We start from the raw sequence: 17755 nt of genomic DNA on the forward strand, positions 1-17755 counted from the left end.
TAAAGCCACTACTTTCCCTACTAGCCAAAGATGTCCCCTTCCCACTCCCTTGGACCCCCGAAGGCCAATCGTCCTTCAAAGAACTTCGAGACACCCTTTGTTCTGCACCAGTCCTAGGAACCCCCGATTACACAAAGCCCTTCTCTCTCTACACTCACGAAAGGGAGGGGTGCGCTTTGTCTGTCCTGACTCAAACCATTGGCCCCAAGCAACAACCATGTGCCTATTTCTCTGCCACCCTTGACCCCGTAGCGAGAGCCTTGCCTGCCTGCCTTCGAGCCGTAGCTGCCGCTGCTGTCTCTATCCGACAAAGTGAGGGGATCGTACTCTCGAATTCCCTCACGGTATTAGTGCCCCATGCTGTTGACACCCTCCTAAACCAGACTAAGACGCAACACCTGACTAGCGCACGACTGACCGGATACGAACTAACCCTGCTTGCACCCCACATTACGCTGAAAAGATGCACCACACTGAACCCAGCCACCTTGTTGCCTCTGCCCGAAAACGACCCGAATGTCCCCCCTATACATGACTGTGTGACCCTCACAGACGAACAGACTAGGAGTAGAGTTGACCTCCGGGACACCGCCTTCACAGACCCTGACGGAGAGCTATGGGAAGACGGTTCTTGCATAAAACTCCCCGACGGCACCACCTCAGCTGCCTATGCAGTTACCACAGCCCAAACCGTAGTTGAAACTGCCCGCATCGCGCAGCGATCCGCACAGGCGGCAGAACTGATTGCCCTCACACGAGCATGTATTATAGCGACAGGGACTACTGCAAACATTTACACGGACAGCCAGTACGCCTTCGGAGTGGTTCACCATTTTGGACTCTTATGGAGGGAAAGGGGATTCTTGACGTCCCACGGCACCCCCATCCTCCACGGAGTTTTAGTCTCCGCCCTGATTGAAGCAGTTCTCCTCCCCAAACGATTAGCGGTAATCAAATGTCAGGCACACAAGAAGGTGACAGACTTAGTCGGACAGGGAAACGCGCTGGCCGACATCACTGCCCGAACCACAGCTGAGAATAGGACAACGACACGCATGTATGTGACCAGGTCACAAGCAGAAAAATGGACTGACGCTAGGGAAACGATGAGGGACATCCAGATGGCCAGCTCACCACACGAATTGACTGAATGGGCACGGGTGGGATTGAAAGACGATGAAGGCTGCTGGCGGACAAAGGACACTAACAAATGGTTGCTACCCAATTCATACCTGATCCCCATACTGACTATGGCTCACTCCCCTGCGCACATAGGATCTGCCCCCATGATCGAACTCATCTCCAAGGTCTGGCACAACGACAAAATCCCCGACTCAGCCAGACGCCTGGTCCAGCAATGCCTTATCTGTTTGCAACACAACCCTGGGAAAGGAACTGTGGTACCCCGGGGAGGGTTTGGGGTCCCTGACCATCCCTTTGAGATCCTCCAGATGGACTACATCCAACTAGAAAGATGCCAAAACCTGAAGTATGCATTAGTCATTGTGTGTGCCTTCAGCAAATGGGTAGAAGCCTATCCAACCCGTGATAACACTGCCATTTTATTTATTTATTTATTTTTACCATTTGTTAAGCGCACTGTTACCGGGCGGTGTCCTGGCGCTGAAACGATACATTTTCTCCGAGAGGCAAAGGAATCACTAGAGGTTAAAAAGCCATGTTTTGATCTTTTTCCTGAAGGTCATAAGGTCTTTACTTTGTTTTAGGGAGAGGGGCATTTCATTCCAAATGGTGGATGCTCCATGGAAGAAACTGCGTCCTCCCCATCGGGCTTTCCTAATACGGTTAGTCATAACCAGGCTTTTATTAGCAGATCTTAGTTGTCGTCCTGGTTTGTACAGTTGAAGGTGTTCTTGAAGGAAGGATGGACCTATTCCACTTACTGCCTTGAATACTATGCAAAGAGCTTTAAACATGATACGTTTCCGTATTGGAAGCCAGTGTAGATTTTTTAGTTCCTGAGTGACCGATGCAAACTTAGGTAGACCAGTAATCAATCGGGCAGCAGCATTTTGTAGCGTTTGCATTTTGTTCATGACTCCCTGCTGGGCCTTCAGATACATGCTATTGCAATAGTCAAGGCGGGACAGCACAAGTGCTGACACCACCGTTTTCCTGCTGTCACTGGAAAGAAAAGGAGGAATTTTCCTAATGGTTTTTATTATCCAGTGAATGGAGGATGATAAGGCATTAGCCTGTGATTTGAAAGAAAGTTGGGTGTCAATAATCACCCCCAGGTTTTTTACTGTAGTGGCTGGGATGGGTGGGGCTCCCATTTCATGAGGCCACCAATCAGGGGTCCAGAGATTGGTCACATTTCCAAAAAGAAGAACCTCTGTTTTTGAGGAGTTCAATTTTAGGCAGTTCCTAGCCATCCATGAACTTACTGCCATCATGCAGTCCTGGAATCTAGCCGCAATTCCTTCATGACCACTGCCAAAGTACTACTGAAAGAGTTTTTCCCTCGCTACGGCCTTTGTCGAATTCTATGGAGCGACAATGGCCCCCACTTCATAGCTGAAGTTATCCAACTAATCTTGAAAGGGCTGGGGGTAAAACAGAGGTTTCATGCAGTCTTTCACCCCCAATCTGCTGGCTTAGTTGAGCGACACAACGCCACACTGAAACTAAAACTGTCGAAGATAGTGGCCACCACAGGACTTAAATGGCCAGATGCCCTCCCACTGGCATTGCTATCGATGCGCTCCACTCCCACTAAGCACCATTTGACCCCCTACGAGGTTGTATTTGGGCGACCAATGAATCTCTGGACTGCCCCTAAACCGACCTCCGTTCACGACGTCCCAGACGTCCTACTGTCTGATTACTTGTGCAAATTGACTAAAACATTGTCTGTCATTCATCAGCAGGTGCAGCAGGCCATCCCCGATGCTTCCAGGGGTCCGAGTCACAATATCCAACCGGGAGATTATGTGCTGATCCGGAATTTCCAACGGACGAAGAGTCTGGAACCCCGGTGGACGGGCCCCTGGCAAGTACTGATCACCACCCGAACGGCTCTTCGAGTGGAGGGGAAGCGACACTGGCTGCACGCACACCACTGTAAGAAGGTCTCCTCGACCCTGACCCGGACAGAAAACGTCAGCACCCAAGAAGAACTGCTGAACAAAGACCGGCCATCATTGAACTGTTATCCTGATACCGAGGCACTCGAACTTGCAAAATTCTCTGATCCCACTGTGCCATCCAGGGAAGGGTATTTCCTGCGTCGAAAGGAGGGAGCTTCGGCTAAGTATACCACAAACTAAGTTGAATCTCAGAACGGTAGCCTAAACACAACCAAGGGTTACCCGAAGAGAGGCTAAACGAAGTCTGCGGTTCTGCCCACTACCGAGCACCTCGAAGATGATGGAAGCGCCAGATAAGAAGATGATGGAAGCAACAGGAAATACCCGTTATCGAAACCCAAAGACTGACAGTATACACAAATCGAAGACAATTGCCCTTTTCATTGTCCTCCTCTTTTGCCTCCTCCTCATGACTTCCTTCTGGATCATGGAAGAGAGCGCACCCGCTCATCAGATATTGCTGACCACTGCACAGCCAACCACTATGAAAGAACATCACCTGATCTCCCTTTCGCCTCAGCTCGGAGAAAGGCGTAAGGAGTTCTGGAACAATTCCTTCGTGCAACTGTTGCACCAACACAACCTTGCCGCCAACGCCACAAACTGCTGGATCTGCGGGTTGCTCCCGCATGCCACCGGACACTCCATCCCTTTCATCCCTTCCCCTTTCTCAGTTCACGGTTCTTGCCTTGCCTGGTTGATCCTCTTGCAAGAGAGCTACAAGGACAACGCCACTTCTGGTCAAACAGTGTCACACTTCTACCACGGGTTCTGGCTGAACAAAACCGGAAGTACTTCTGCTCCCTTTTGTCCTTTGACCTCTGGCTCCTCCTTCCAGATGGACATCCCTGCCAAGGAACGAGTCGAAATGCAGGTGTTCCATAATCCAGCCAGACCCACCTTCTCCTACCTACGGAAACAAACTGCTGCCACTCTGACGGTGGCTCTGTCTGTTATCAATGTCACGGGCCTCGTGTGCCTCGAAGGCTTGGGAACACAGCTGGTGGGTCACAGTTCCTGCCACATCACCAGAACATTGGACTCCATCGATCCCCCCTCCTTTGTTGCTTCTCCGAATATGTACTTTGTTTGTGGCACCAAAGCTTACACTTGGCTTTCAAAAAGTTGGGGGGGTACCTGCTACATCGCCTTCATTCTCCCTCCAACGTACGCGGCCCCAGCCAACCATCACCGGCAGAAGCGCGCAAAAGACATTGAACAAGCCGACTCCACTGGAGCACAGTTCCTGGATGCAGTGAAGGGACTTGTTCCTCTGTGGGGCCCAATGGCAAACAGCCGCGCCATCCGACACCTGACCCAGGCAGTAGAAACGACCATGAACATCACGGCTGGCATCCTCACTAACAATACGGCCGAGCTTCAGGCAGTCCGCCTGGTGGCTCTTCAGAACCGCCTTGTTCTAGATGTAGTTCTAGCTGACCGTGGAGAAGCATGCCGCATCATTGGATCCAGCTGTTGCACCTACGTGCCAGATAACTCGCCCTCAGTCTACAAAGCAATCGAACACCTCCACAGACTTTCCTCAGAGGTTCACCAGGAACAGGAAGGATGGTCGCTTGGAAGCTGGTTTTGGGGCACTTTGAAGGACTGGGGATGGAGGTTGTTCACATTTATATTGATACCGGTCGTGATACTGTGTGGGTGTTGCCTAGGTATTCAATGTTTGCCACCTTTGTGTTCGCTCATTGCTAACTGCATGTGCCCTAAGACTTCGGACTTCAAAACTGAACACATGAAAGCATTGTATGACCTCGAAATAAGAAATATAATGGGGATTGACGTAAATTAACAAGCTGGCTAGATATGTTGAAAAGGGAGGACTGTTAAAATCTAGATCGTGGCGTAAACATTATCGGCGCCATCTTGTCTCTTTTCAGATCCATGCGTGCGCGTAAGCAGCAGCCATTTTGAATGCCATGATCTCCCTGCCCACTGTCGATAGCCAGCGCGTCTTCCCCCCCCTTGCCCTCTCGCCTCTTAAGCATCCCCCGCGCTCGGACAGCCCCCGATCTCTCCTGCCTGGGCCATAACGCACCTCCAGCGCGACCCTGCCTCCGAGCCACATCCCGTGCCGAAACCCCCACACTCTTTCATCTCATCCATAAAACGGGCCCTTTGATAACCTCTTCCTCCTTGCCCGATTGTCCGGCCCGACCCCAGGCCATCACTTAGCCCAACAGATGCGGTTTATTGCCCCTACAGTAGGACCTCGCCTCACATCAAAGGAGCGGGGATTAATCAATGCCCTCACACCCCTAGATCCGATCGATCGCCCGCATTCCTGTTCCCAGCGGAATGTCCAGCTGCGCGATAGCCATCATGCTGAGATTGGGGTGGGGACTCCTACTGTAGATATGTGTGGGAACGGGCCTGAACCGGGGATTCCAAAGACGCCTTTTCCGTACTTCAAAGCATTACCAAGAATGTGTTGCATGTAATAAAGTAATAAACCAGTGTATAAGAGGCCAGGCCTCAGAGATGTTGAGAGAGCACCTCGAGAAGATACCCTGTTGTCTGATTTGACGTGTTCTGTTCCGTCGGAAATAAACTCCTGTTTCCTGCCTTCCAGTCTCCAGCGCCTGCCTCTTTATTTGGTAATCGTGAGTTGGGTGAGAAGCGGCTAACGCCGGGCAAATATGGGAAAGGGGTAATCGACCTGACCTGCCTGAACCCTTTTTCATCAATTCCACCTCCAAAACACTGGGGAGCTTAAACGTGTCTCTATCCATGATTTGAATGTGGCAGTCGAGACCAGGATTCTCTCCTATCTCAATATGGCTCATCACTGGCACACACCACTAAGACCAGTGCTACACCCAGCCGGCAGATTTTTCAAAAAAACTGAAACACAGCAGGTACGCACATGCTCCCCTTAAATGGCTTCCAACTGAGGCAGGCTGTACTAGGATAAGATAGGATACAGTTTGTGAAGGTGTCAAGGCACTGGGCAGACGGAGGAAAAGAAAGAAGCATGTTCAATGTTGATGAATTTTTCCAGGATCTTAGTAGGGGCAGGAAGAAGGAAGATGAGTTGAAAAATGTTCATCTCTGAGGGGTCACGTTAGGTTTTTTAAGGAGTGGTGAAACGATGGCTTCCTTACAGATGGTTGGGTAGCCCCCGGAGGAAAGTATGTTATTCAACACCTTACCGAGGAAGTTAGCTACCGGGTCAGGAGCCAGTTTGAGTAAGGTGGGCATACATGGATCCGACGGCTCGCCGGATTTAAGGTCCAGAAGGAGTTCTTTAGTTTGTTCGACCCCAATTAGCAGGAAGGAGCTCAATGCCTCCTTACCGGGGTCCAGGGTGAGCTCCTTGACATCAGGTTCCGTGACATCAGTTTCTGGTTCCTCACCTTCCGTAGGCCTAAACTCCTGTAAGATCTTGAGGACATTGTCCTGAAAGTAGGTAGCTACTCTGTCACAGAAATCTTGACTGCCTAATAATATTCAAAGTGCTAAACCTACGGTCTAAAATATCTCACCTGAAAACTTTTTCTGGAGACTTTTGCTCTCTCTAATGCAAGGCCAACAATCTCTCCACACTCTGCATTTTAGGAAAAAAGTCCATTCCTCATTGATCTTTCTCCTGGCAACGCTTCGAATGCCCTGCCTTCTCACATCAAAAATAACTTTTCCTTTCACAATTTTATATCCCTCCTTAAGAACTTTCTCCTTCAGGACCATCTACACCAGACAGTTTAATCTATTTCCCTGCAGTTTCTTCCTAGCAACAGTCTGCTACTTCCGAGTGATAAATGAATAAATAAACTCCCAAAAACTCTATAAGTCCTGCCCTCTTCACCTTCCATATACCAGCCTCTTATCCTTCAGCTCCTAATATGAGGTATTTTGGTCTGATACTCATTAAAGTTACTACTATATAGGAACGTTGTGCCGCTTCTTCAGCATCTTTAAAAATGTTAGACTGGTTGCCCAGCTCCAAAATCATCCTGTTTAAGACCATGTGTACTAAATTCAAAGCTAACCATGTGTGTAAGGCCTGTCAATTTACGGCACAACTGTATTCCTTATTCTTCTCCTGGGCAGCTGAGATCAGGTAACAGCAGCCTGTTCTTGTATTGTTGCGTTCAGCTGGGAGGGCAAGCTTTCTCAGTTTTAGCGACCCAACACTAGAATATTGCCCCCTACTAGTCTGAGAGCTTCTTGTCTGTTAATGACATTAAGAAAACTCCTGAAGACGCTGCTCCTCACAAGCCAAAGGCCACCTTTCCTCTAGTCTTTAGCCTCTCTGAAGGATTCAGTTGGGTTTAGTGCCAGGGCATCTTTTAGCTATTATTGTACTATATACAATATTAAATAAAACGAATGTGAACTGCAACTTTGCTACTTATATATTTATTGAGGGTGCCGAAACTATACTCCACTACCTTGGTGAAAACGTTGTGTTTCACACTAATTTGTTCCATTGCAACTTATTACCATTGTTGTCCTGTAAGAAATCTGCTCTGTTCATGGCACTAGTTCAACTCTGCTACCTTTGCTCAAAAGTTCCATATCTCCTGAGATTCACACAACCCCTGGACCAGTCACTGGTCAAATAATTTTAAAACTTGGCTTTTTGATGCTATCTTAACTCAGTGCTTGTATTGTTCTTTTAGGTTCCTGTTTGTGTGAGTAACGTGATGTACATTAACTACTGTACATTGTTATCTATCCCCCCATTACTATTGAGGCCTTCCATCATATATCAAGCCTGTCATTGTGAATATTGACCAACGTTGTACTGTAATACACCGATACATTACGGATCATTTCATGGTTGACTTCTACCTGATAACTTTCTGTTTGATACCCTCTTACACCTTTCTTCTGTACCACATTCTGAAACCCGATTGGGGAAAGATCACACTTTACAGAGCAACAAACTAAAAATGTAGTACATAAATAAACATGCACATCCCTAGTCTACATCTGCAGCGTACAAACTCCACCTTCCAAGCTTGTCCACACCTTCCTCTAACCATGAGCACGAACTTGCCTTTCTGCAACTCTCTCTGCATCCCTCCAAGCTCCTCCACCCCACACCACCCCTGGCCTGTAGTCTGCACCCTCGGCCCTCATGACTATACTCTCCCTGTCTCATCTTCACACTCGCTCTGCTACTTCCTCCTGCAGACTTTCTTTTCTAGTCCTCCAGCCTGCACTGCCCACTGCCTCGTCTACGCGTGTACTCTCTCTGCGCTACCTCTCTGTACTCCATCCGCTACCGCTCAGACTGTAGGCTTCATCCTCTAAAACACATTGCCCTGTAGATTATCCAAGCCTGTAGACTTTCATCTCTAACTCCATCATTTGCCGCTGCTGTCCCCAGCCTGCTTAACCCCCTCCACCGCCCCAGCCCAACAAGCTCACTCTCGCATCCCCTCCAGCAGCCTCGCCTGACAGCACACCGGCCTGACCCCGTAATCTCCCACTCTGCCCCATTCCCCTGCTCGCACTCTTCCGCAAGTGAAGTCCCCAAAAGCAACCAGAAGCTTTCCGAAAATCAGTCTCACCTCCTCCTCCCGACAGAAGATGTTTAAATAACCGAGACTGCCTCTCTTCTGTTTTCGACTTTATCCAACTTAAAATAAGTGAGTACTGATGCAGGTAACCGGAAAGCCAGTGATATAGCGGCTGACAGGCTGAGGTGCATTGCTGGGAGGCTCCTAATACCAGTACTTCCCTATAGATCACGCGACTGGTTAGAAAAAAAAATGTCCCTCCCCGGAACAGCAGCCCCGCCTGTCCAGAAGAAAGTGCCTCTGCTGAGGCACTGGACAAGACTGCCCCGGAAGTGATCAGCCAGCCGCAAGTGTGCCGGGCGCTTTATGCTGTGTGTGTGTGTGCCTGCACCGTACAATAGACGCAGCTGACTGTGTGAAGGGGGAACCTCGACCCACTGATCCCGGCATTGTCTAGACCCTACTACTGGCGGGGGAAAGCCCACCTGCTGGAAGAAAGCGAGATCTGCAGTGTCATAGCTGTCTGAGCCGCTAGAAGGAGGTGCAGGTGAGTGGGGGAGGCTGAGAGTGGGCTGGGATGGGTGCAGACTGTGTGAGCTGCCAGGAGGCGCCAGAGCCCTGCGTGGAGCCTAGGGTGATATAGTGAGATGCTGGGATACAGACTGTTATGGTGTCTGGTCCGTGTCAGCGGTAGGGCATGGGCACAGCAGCACCCTGCAAGCAGCCCATAGTGGCAGTTTTAGGTCATTAAGAGTGGTAGCATGTCAGCCTCTTCGCCTCGGACTTAGGGGAGGTAATACAGGCCACAGCATGGGCCAAACAGCCCAGGGCTTTAAGTGAGGTTCAGAAACTGTGGGAAGGAGCGTTGCCGATGTAATTAAAAGCACGTAAGCTAAAAATCTGTGCTGACTGTGCCGCCCCACTGGTACTTTGTTGCTTCTGTCGGTGTATCCAGATATATAATGGTTATGCAACAAGTAACATTACACCTACAACAAGCCAGGACTATTGGCTTTGTCAATGGTTTTTAGTTGCATAAGTTAAATAAGCAACAACTACGGCTTTGTTGTATAGAATATTGAAAATGGTTCCGTTCTGAAATGATGAGTGAAAGAACCATAACGAGTTTCTTTGAAGTTACCTCAAGGGCAGTGAAGGGTGTTCCTGCTCCAAAGGTAAGATTTTTTTTCACCCTGGGGTTGAGGGCTAAAATGTAGAGCCCTACAGGGACCCGTCTCAGCACCTGCCTTTTAGAACCGCTGGTCCTGAGCACCGGCAGGACCTGGCGAACTTAAAGCCCTGCAGCAGCTTAAGGGATACCATGCAGCATGGATGCGTACCATGTGTTGTTGGCACAGGGCATGGGCAAAATATGCCTCTTTACAGCAGCTTCTGGACTACGAGAAGGCTCCTCAGTAAATTGTAAGGTCCATCAGGGACAGAATACCATCATGGGTCCAGTTGCAGCTTAGATTGCTAGAAGGCAACGCAGTGACGGCGTGGCAAAGATGATTCTGAGGTTGGCACCTTATTCGCAGGTTGAAACTGGCATATAATTCAGACAGTATCTTATTTGCAGGCTGATGTTAGCATCTGATTGGCTCGGCATGTTACTCTCAGTCAGCATTTAGATAGATGAACCACATCCCATTTACTAAATATGAAATATTACATAGTGCTGCGTTGCATGAGATTTTGCATTTTCACACTATGGGTATGTTGGTGTTCAAATACATGACATCCTCCTATAAGGTTCACCAGCATTTAACCCGAGTGAAGCATACTTTTCCACTAAAACATGGGCCGACTGTGCTACTCTTAATATCTTAATAAATGCAGCACTTCTCAACACAACCTGTACGTAAATTATCTGAGCTGAGCAAAGTTTGTAGGAATCGTTGGCAGCAAAAGGGGTCACTCAGTTCAAGACATTCCTATGCAACTATGTCTGAATAACTAATCCTGCTTGTCCTATAGAAAAATCACATTGGATCACAAATATTTATGATATTTTTAACATCCCACATCCCCCTACAGGGTCCATCTATATTTAGCCTGAGCGAAGCAACTTTCCACTAAAACATGTGCCGACTCTGCCTCCCTCCAGCCAATGCATTCCTATGGAATTATATACAATAATTAACCCTCCTTTCTCTCATTAAAATGAACTTGATTAACAAATATTTATATTGATGTTAATAAATGGAGCACCCGTTTTCTGAGCCAAGCAACTTTTGGTGCCAAATAGGTAACTCTTACTTCACTGCAGTCCTATGCAGTGATGTGAGAATAAATAACCGGCTACTTTATGAATGGGAGCATCTTTAATACCTCAGACCCCTAGAGCCCTAATAAGGCCAAGTAACAAAGTTATGTATTCATCCAAGTATTTTGATAATTATGTCAATATACGTTGATACACCCAAAACCAAGAATACAGACAAACAACATTAGATGACTTCTGTTCTTTAAATGTCATTTAGTTATGATGGCTTGTTCGCGTTGTATTAAAAATCCTCCATAGGGGGTTGATTATGGGTTCAGCCAACATGTTTCGCCCCATCAGGGCTTTCAGGCCTGAGCTTTTTCAAGGCTTGTGGGATTATATGTCGATTTAGTCTTAGAGTAGGCTCCGGTTTTGCATTATCTGCCACAAAGTAATAGCAGTATTACATCGATGTCTGTGTTAATATAAGCTAGTATTGCTATAGTGTTGAAAATAGGTCTGGGACAGTAGTAGTATAAGTTTCTTTGAACATGATTACTCTTTGTAGTCCTTGTTGAAGAAATCAAGGCATTAGCCCCATTGTTTTGTGAAGTTGTTTACTTCGACTTTGGCCCTTTTGGAAACATTTTACTGCTTCACCCAGTCCATTAATATAGAGATTAAAAAGGAAGGGGGCCAGCACACAGCCTTGCCTTGTGACCTGGGACAGGGACAAACAGTCCTAATTGTCATTCTATTTAAAGATATGGCCTCATTAGTCCAGACCCTATGCCGCAGCCTTATTGGGAGAGTCCTTAGCATATCTTCAAGATCTAAAAGCCTAGCTCCCTATGACGAACAAAGGTGGCAGTAGATGTTGGGAGGGCCAGTAAGCGGCCAGTACATTTATTTTCTGTAACCTGTAAGGATGGTGCCACAGTATACCCCAAACCCCTGCCTTGTAAATTGCCGTACTGACACATTTTGCATTGTAAATGGCCAGCATGTGAGCAAACTATCTTTTACCCAGTTTGGTAGTAAAGAAGAAAAGGGCATTATTACTTCTTGCTAGTTGGTTCTTCCTAACTACTAACTGTGGGAGCCAGGGACCTCTACGGTTAAAGATTATCCCTAGGTAGCTAAAATGATCTGTGTGTTTTACATGGCTAGCATGAAGCTTGCAGGTATTGTATTGTCATTTGTATAGCACTTTCCTAACCCTAAAAGGCCCACTGTGCAGATGTGACGGAAACCTTGCCTTGTTTGATTTTCTTTATGCTTTGAGCCCATTCCTAACACCAGGCCCTATTTTCAACATATTTTAGCAATGACTCTAAGTAATGCCCATCTCACAAAAGCATGTCTGCTTTCATAATCCCAGTTACTTGTTGCCTTAAGCAAAGTGTATTGTGGGTGCTGTAGGCCCTGTTGTACTGAGATTGTATGGCTTTTTTTTCCTTCCACAGAGGCTGTTTCGAGGTTGATTTGATGCACTCTGTGGCCACGTTACTGCCTGAATCTCTGAGTTTGCACCTTCTAAGGGTAGATCCCATCATCTCTGTGCACTTCCTTAGCCGTGTATTCTCTGCAGTTAGATCTGTATCCACAAAGACTGCTCCATAGATGGCAGGTATTGGCTTGTGTGTTCACATCTATCATCACAATTCTCTCCTACACCTATGACAGCTACATTCTTGGCTATGACATAGTTTCAGCCGTACCCACACACCAAAACACTACAACCATAGGCCAGACTGTACTCGCTCACGTCTGTAGAACTGAATGCTTAAGCAAATTATCTCTTACTGATGATTCTCTTCAAATTCAAAGAGGCATAGCAACAAAACTTATTAAGAGCATAACTCTCTTTCTGACGTGTGACAATAAAATACTCCACATAGGCCGTACGACAAACGCACATCTATGTCATTCCATGTAGTAAAATGCTACCCATTAACAAACGCACTAAGGTACCTCGTTAGAAGTAGGAAGCTCTGTAGAAATACAATTCAATACAACATACTTGAACCCTACAGAACTGCAAGGCATTAACAATGGCAATACAGAGCTAGACAAATCTCTATTGACATAGCCTATCCCTGCCATCTATAAACGTACAGACGTTACTGAATCAAAGTTGTGTTTTACATTCAGATCTGTGTGCTAATGGATGTTTACACACATATTGGAATTGAATTGTGCATCAATTATCAGATTTTACAACTTTCTCCTGAGAATTCACTAGAAAAAGCCTGAGCAAATGAATCTGGATAAAATGCTAAGACATATATGCGACAGTTAGTGTTGTAACCTATTCCACATGTTAGGCTTCCTTTTGAGGTGGGGACTCAGAAGAAGTTAATTATATCATCCATTTATTACACCACACCATCCATTTATTACACCACACCATTACCATGTACACTAATTGACACCCAAATATTACATAACCTAGAACTATGCCTTAGTTTCCAAATCTGTCTTGGTGCTTCTATCATGATGATCTCCATACAGGTGTGTACCTTACATTAAATTAGTCTCCCTACCCAACCTAGTTTGCCCATTTTTCTCCCTGTTATAACTTCATAGCCTCTAATAAATCTCTACCTCTGCATTTGAACTGACAATACAAATAAATAATATTGATGGGTGGGGTTTGTATGTGGGGTGTGTGGGAGGGTGCAGAGGAGTGAGAGGATCCATTCATTGTGTACATTTCCCTGCAGTCACCAGCTGTCTTGGCTTTTGTACTATGATTTCATCATATACAGAGGCTAGGTAAATAATCAAAATCATGCATAGTATTGATGATGCACAAATACCACCAGAACCTCCTGTTATGTCAAATGCCCCACCTACTGTACCCTTATGGACCATGCTTAGGGTGTCATTTAGAACCTGATGGACAATTAGCAGATCTGCCAGGCAGCATAAGCCCATTACCTCCCCACTAATGCAGCGGACCATCTGCCCTATTTAGAGATCCCCAAACTGCCTTGCTGGGATTGTGCTGTGAGGGCCGTGGCGGCACCCACTTCACAGCACTGCAGGCTTGCTGAGTAGACATAATTTTAAAGTACCCACTCAAACTGGGAGTTTTTCTCAATACAAAACACAGATATCCTGACTGACTGGGAGCTTTCACCCGTTTGTGGGGAGCATTCTACATTTCCCCTGCTTTTATCCACCATGCTCTGCCTCAGTAGGGTGGAATGACCATCAATATAACTTGGCGCCCCCCGGCAGATGGTTCACATGTCAGAGGTTTACCTCAGTATTGTCAATGGTGGATCCATTAGTGTACACACAGGCCTTCTGCCAACTCTCTATAGAGTGAGGGAATGGTGAATTTAGCAGGACAGAAGCACTGCAGAGTTGTTGTTCTCCTGCTCCACCAAACTCTAAATGAGGCCCTCAGTTTCACCTCTGTCTTTGCTCTGATGTCTTGAAGCTGCCACCATGCACTATATAGGGCTGAAGAAAACCCCACAAACGATCTTTATAAACAGCAAAACATCATTTTTTTTAGAGAGAGAAGGCCAAAACTTGTATGTATACCATCAGAATATGAAAGCACCACACAAATGCCAACAACGCGTGCATTACAAATTGTCGCTTACTGCTACAAAGACCTCTTTTATTTCAAATTATATTTCTCCTCAAGGGCTGTTTTCCAGGCAGTCTCCAATCTGCCCTGTGTCAAAATGACTGTCTCCTCTCCCAAGTTGTTTGTGACAGTTGGGTCTATTTTTCTATGAGAAGATCAAAACCATTGAATCAGTCATGATTTTATTGTCCAGCTCCCTGTTTCTTCCTGTCTCATCCAGAATTTTTACAATCCTTTGACCTTTTTTGTCATCTTTAGAGAGCTCACCCTATGATTAAGGAAGAGCAAGAGATGTATGTCCTCTTTGTTTACCTCCATAAAGTTGGGCTCACAAGATCATGTATTTCCAGCCAGACTCTCAAATATTTATATGTGTTTTTTGCTCCAACTTTTACCTCCTCTCTAACACCTCTTTTCATCTGACACTGTCCTTGGTGGATGGAAGAAAGGGTCATCAAACCCCTTCTACAGAAGTCCGAGGGCAGAAGCTTGCTTTAAGTTGCACTGGCTGTCGTTTTCTTGAAGGGTTCATTATAAGGTGTTCTGCTTTGCCCACAAACAGGACCCATGCCGCCTTGTAACTTGCGGGGTAGGAAAAGGCAGGAGACGTGTCTTTGTTAGGGCAGGCTTTATTTGATGATATAACAAGTCTGTACAGGTTTTCCGGGGTAGGCCTCTCCGAGGGGATCTGCTCCTTTCCGTTCGGCACTTTCTCAGGATTCCCTCCTCCTTTCTGCGAGTCGGACTCCTCCTCCGCTTTCTTTCTTCAGACTCCGTTGTGGAACAGGCTCCGCCGGTGGGGGAAACACAAGAGAGGGGGGGTGTCAGTCCACACACTTTACTCAGGTTACTGTAATCGGAAGGGGAGTGAGGGAAACCAAAGTGCTCCGGGTTAATATGGAAGTGAAGGGCAGTGGTTACCAGGGGACTAGAGAGGGTTCACGGGGTGCCTCTACCCTTCCTCCCAACCCACCCCGAGATACGTTTACGCACCTCTGTTAGCCACACCCCTCCTGGCGTGCGGCTGGGCGGCCCGTAGTGTCGTTGGCCTCCGAGCTCCTGCGCCTCCAACGGGTCTCTTCTGTCCTCCACCTCCGATGTTCCTCGCCTTGCCTCAGCTGTTCCTCGCGTCTCCTCCGCCTCCAATGTTCTTCGCGTCTCCTCCGCCTCCGATGTTCCTCGCGTCTCCTCCGCCTCCGATGATCCTCGCGTCTCCTCTGCCTCCGATATCATTCTCTCGAGTCTGCTCTTGTCTTCTCTCTTGCTCCACGCCGCTCCTCTCCACACGCTGTCCACTCCTCCGGTGTATAGACATACCTGGGCTCTCTCGCTGACGACATTTAAGGCGGGACTAGACTCCTCCTCCTCAGAGTTCATGCTTGTCCAATTAAAGGGCCCGGTACCTTCTTCTTCCTCGTCGCAACTGTACCGTTCATCGGGTATGTTCCACACAGGGGGCATTGGTGGCTGTGGAAACAAGAGGGAGGGGTCACAGGTTGAATGCTCACACCGGGGTTCAGGGTGCAGAGGCAACCCGTCTCCGTTACACACCATCCCCCCTGGACACTTCTGTTCGGGAAGTGGATGTCTGGACAGGTAGTCAGCCCCTGTATTGTCGATGCCCTTCTGTGGCAGACTTTGAATGTATACGGCTGTAACGCCAAGAACCAACGCATCGCTCGGGCATTGTTCGATCTGTTGCGGGCCATCCATTGGAGGGGAGCGTGGTCAGTATAAAGGGTAAACGGGCGGCCTTTCAAATAATACGCCAACTTGTCCACCGCCCACCTTTGGCCCACTCTTTTTCCACCGTGGGGTACCTGAGCTCCCTCGGGAATAACTTCCAACTAGCGTACAGGATAGGATGATCTAATCCGTCCGCCCCTGTCTGGGATAGCACAGCCCCTATCCCGTATTCGGATGCATCCGTGTGAAGGGAGAAGGGACGAGAGAAGTCAGGAGAAGTCAAAATGGGGGTGGATGTGATCATGCGTTTTAGGGCAGTGAAGGCTTCCTGCATCTCGGCCGTAGGGGAGGAGAGGTGCGTTTGTTTGACTTTGGTTTTAAGGGTGTCGGAGAGGGGGGCTGCTAGCTGAGCGAACTGAGGGAGGAAGCGTCTATAGTAACCGATGAGCCCCAGAAACGCTCTCATCTCTTTTTTTGTACTGGGGAACTTTGTCTCGGCTATGGCTCGGACCTTCTCGATTTGTGGTTCGATAAGGCCATGTCCGAGGACATATCCTAAATATTTCACCTTCTGGAAGGCCATGCGGGATTTCTTTGCGTTGATTTTCAGACCGGCTTTTTCTAGCGTATCGAAGACCCGATGTAGATGGGTCAGATGGGTCTTCCAGTCCGGGCTGAAGACGACGATGTCATCCAAATACGCGGAAGTGAAAGTAGCACGGTTCTTCAGTACATGATTCATGAGTCTTTGAAAAGTGGCCGGGGCCCCATGGAGCCCAAACGGCAACACGGTGAACTCAAAGTGGCCGTCCTCTGTGGAAAAGGCGGTCTTGTGTCGCTCTTCTTCTCTAAGGGGTACTTGCCAGTACCCCTTTGTTAGATCTATTGTACTAATGTATCTGGCTTCCCCTAGCTTCTCGATCAGTTCGTCGATAGGGTAAGCGTCGAACGACGAGATCTCATTGAGGGCTCGAAAATCCATGCAGAATCTGCGGGTACCGTTGGGCTTCGGAATCATTACAATGGGGTTAGACCAATTGCTTCGGGAGGGTCGTATGACGCCGAGCTTCAGCATGTCGTTAACTTCCTGTCGAATATCGCGTCGACGAGATTCTGGTATACGATACGGTCGTATTTTGACTATCTTCCCTGTTTGTGTCTGTATTCTGTGTTCCGTGAGGGTGGTTCTTCCTGGTTGGTCCGAGAAAACTGTGGCGTGTCCATGTAGCGTTTCCAGCAGCTCTTGTTTCTCCTTGGCCCGTAGGTCCTCGTTGATCACGAGCCCGTCTATAGTGGTCGATGACTCTGGGGGCTTGGCGGTTGTAAGATGGACCCCTGAGGGCGGGGGACCCAGCCACTTCTTTAACATGTTGATATGATATACTTGGGTCTTTCGGGGGTGGATTTGCAGCTTATAACTGGTGTTACCTATGGTTGACACTATCCGATAGGGGCCCCCCCATTCTGCTTTGAACTTCTGTGTAGAGGAGGGCAGCAGAACTAAGGCCCAATCGTCCTTCTGTAGCCTTCTCCATGTATTTCCTTTGTTGTATATGGTTTTCTGCTTCAGTTGGCTCCTTTCCAGATTGGTATACGCCAGGTCTCTCAACTTTCCTAACTTGGATCGTAGGTTCCGGGCATACTCTAGGGTTTTCATGGT

The 17755-nt window shown here is 47.8% G+C and overlaps 2 protein-coding genes across 5 annotated transcripts in view; one reads left to right on the forward strand and one right to left on the reverse strand.

Moving 5' to 3' along the window:
* The window catches only part of WDR81 (WD repeat domain 81), a 187134-nt gene extending 178296 nt beyond the window's left edge, over positions 1 to 8838 (reverse strand). Inside the window, exon 1 of one of the 2 annotated variants that reach the window (XM_078680153.1) lies at positions 8648 to 8838. The gene's annotated coding sequence lies outside the window, so the exon portion shown is untranslated. The remainder of the gene's footprint in view (positions 1 to 8647) is intronic. The other variant, XM_078680154.1, reaches the window with a different exon arrangement.
* CRPPA (CDP-L-ribitol pyrophosphorylase A) overlaps positions 1 to 17755 on the forward strand; it is a 274423-nt gene that overhangs the window by 174577 nt on the left and 82091 nt on the right. For 2 of the 3 annotated variants that reach the window (XM_078680155.1, XM_078680157.1), the window contains exon 1: positions 8912 to 9143. The exons of the other annotated variant lie outside the window; for it this stretch is intronic. The gene's annotated coding sequence lies outside the window, so the exon portion shown is untranslated. Of the gene's footprint in view, positions 1 to 8911; positions 9144 to 17755 lie in introns of those variants that run through there. 3 annotated transcript variants of the gene reach the window in all.

Source organism: Lissotriton helveticus, chromosome 3_1 (genome assembly GCF_964261635.1).
Source record: "Lissotriton helveticus chromosome 3_1, aLisHel1.1, whole genome shotgun sequence".
Classification (NCBI taxonomy): Eukaryota; Metazoa; Chordata; class Amphibia; order Caudata; family Salamandridae; genus Lissotriton; species Lissotriton helveticus.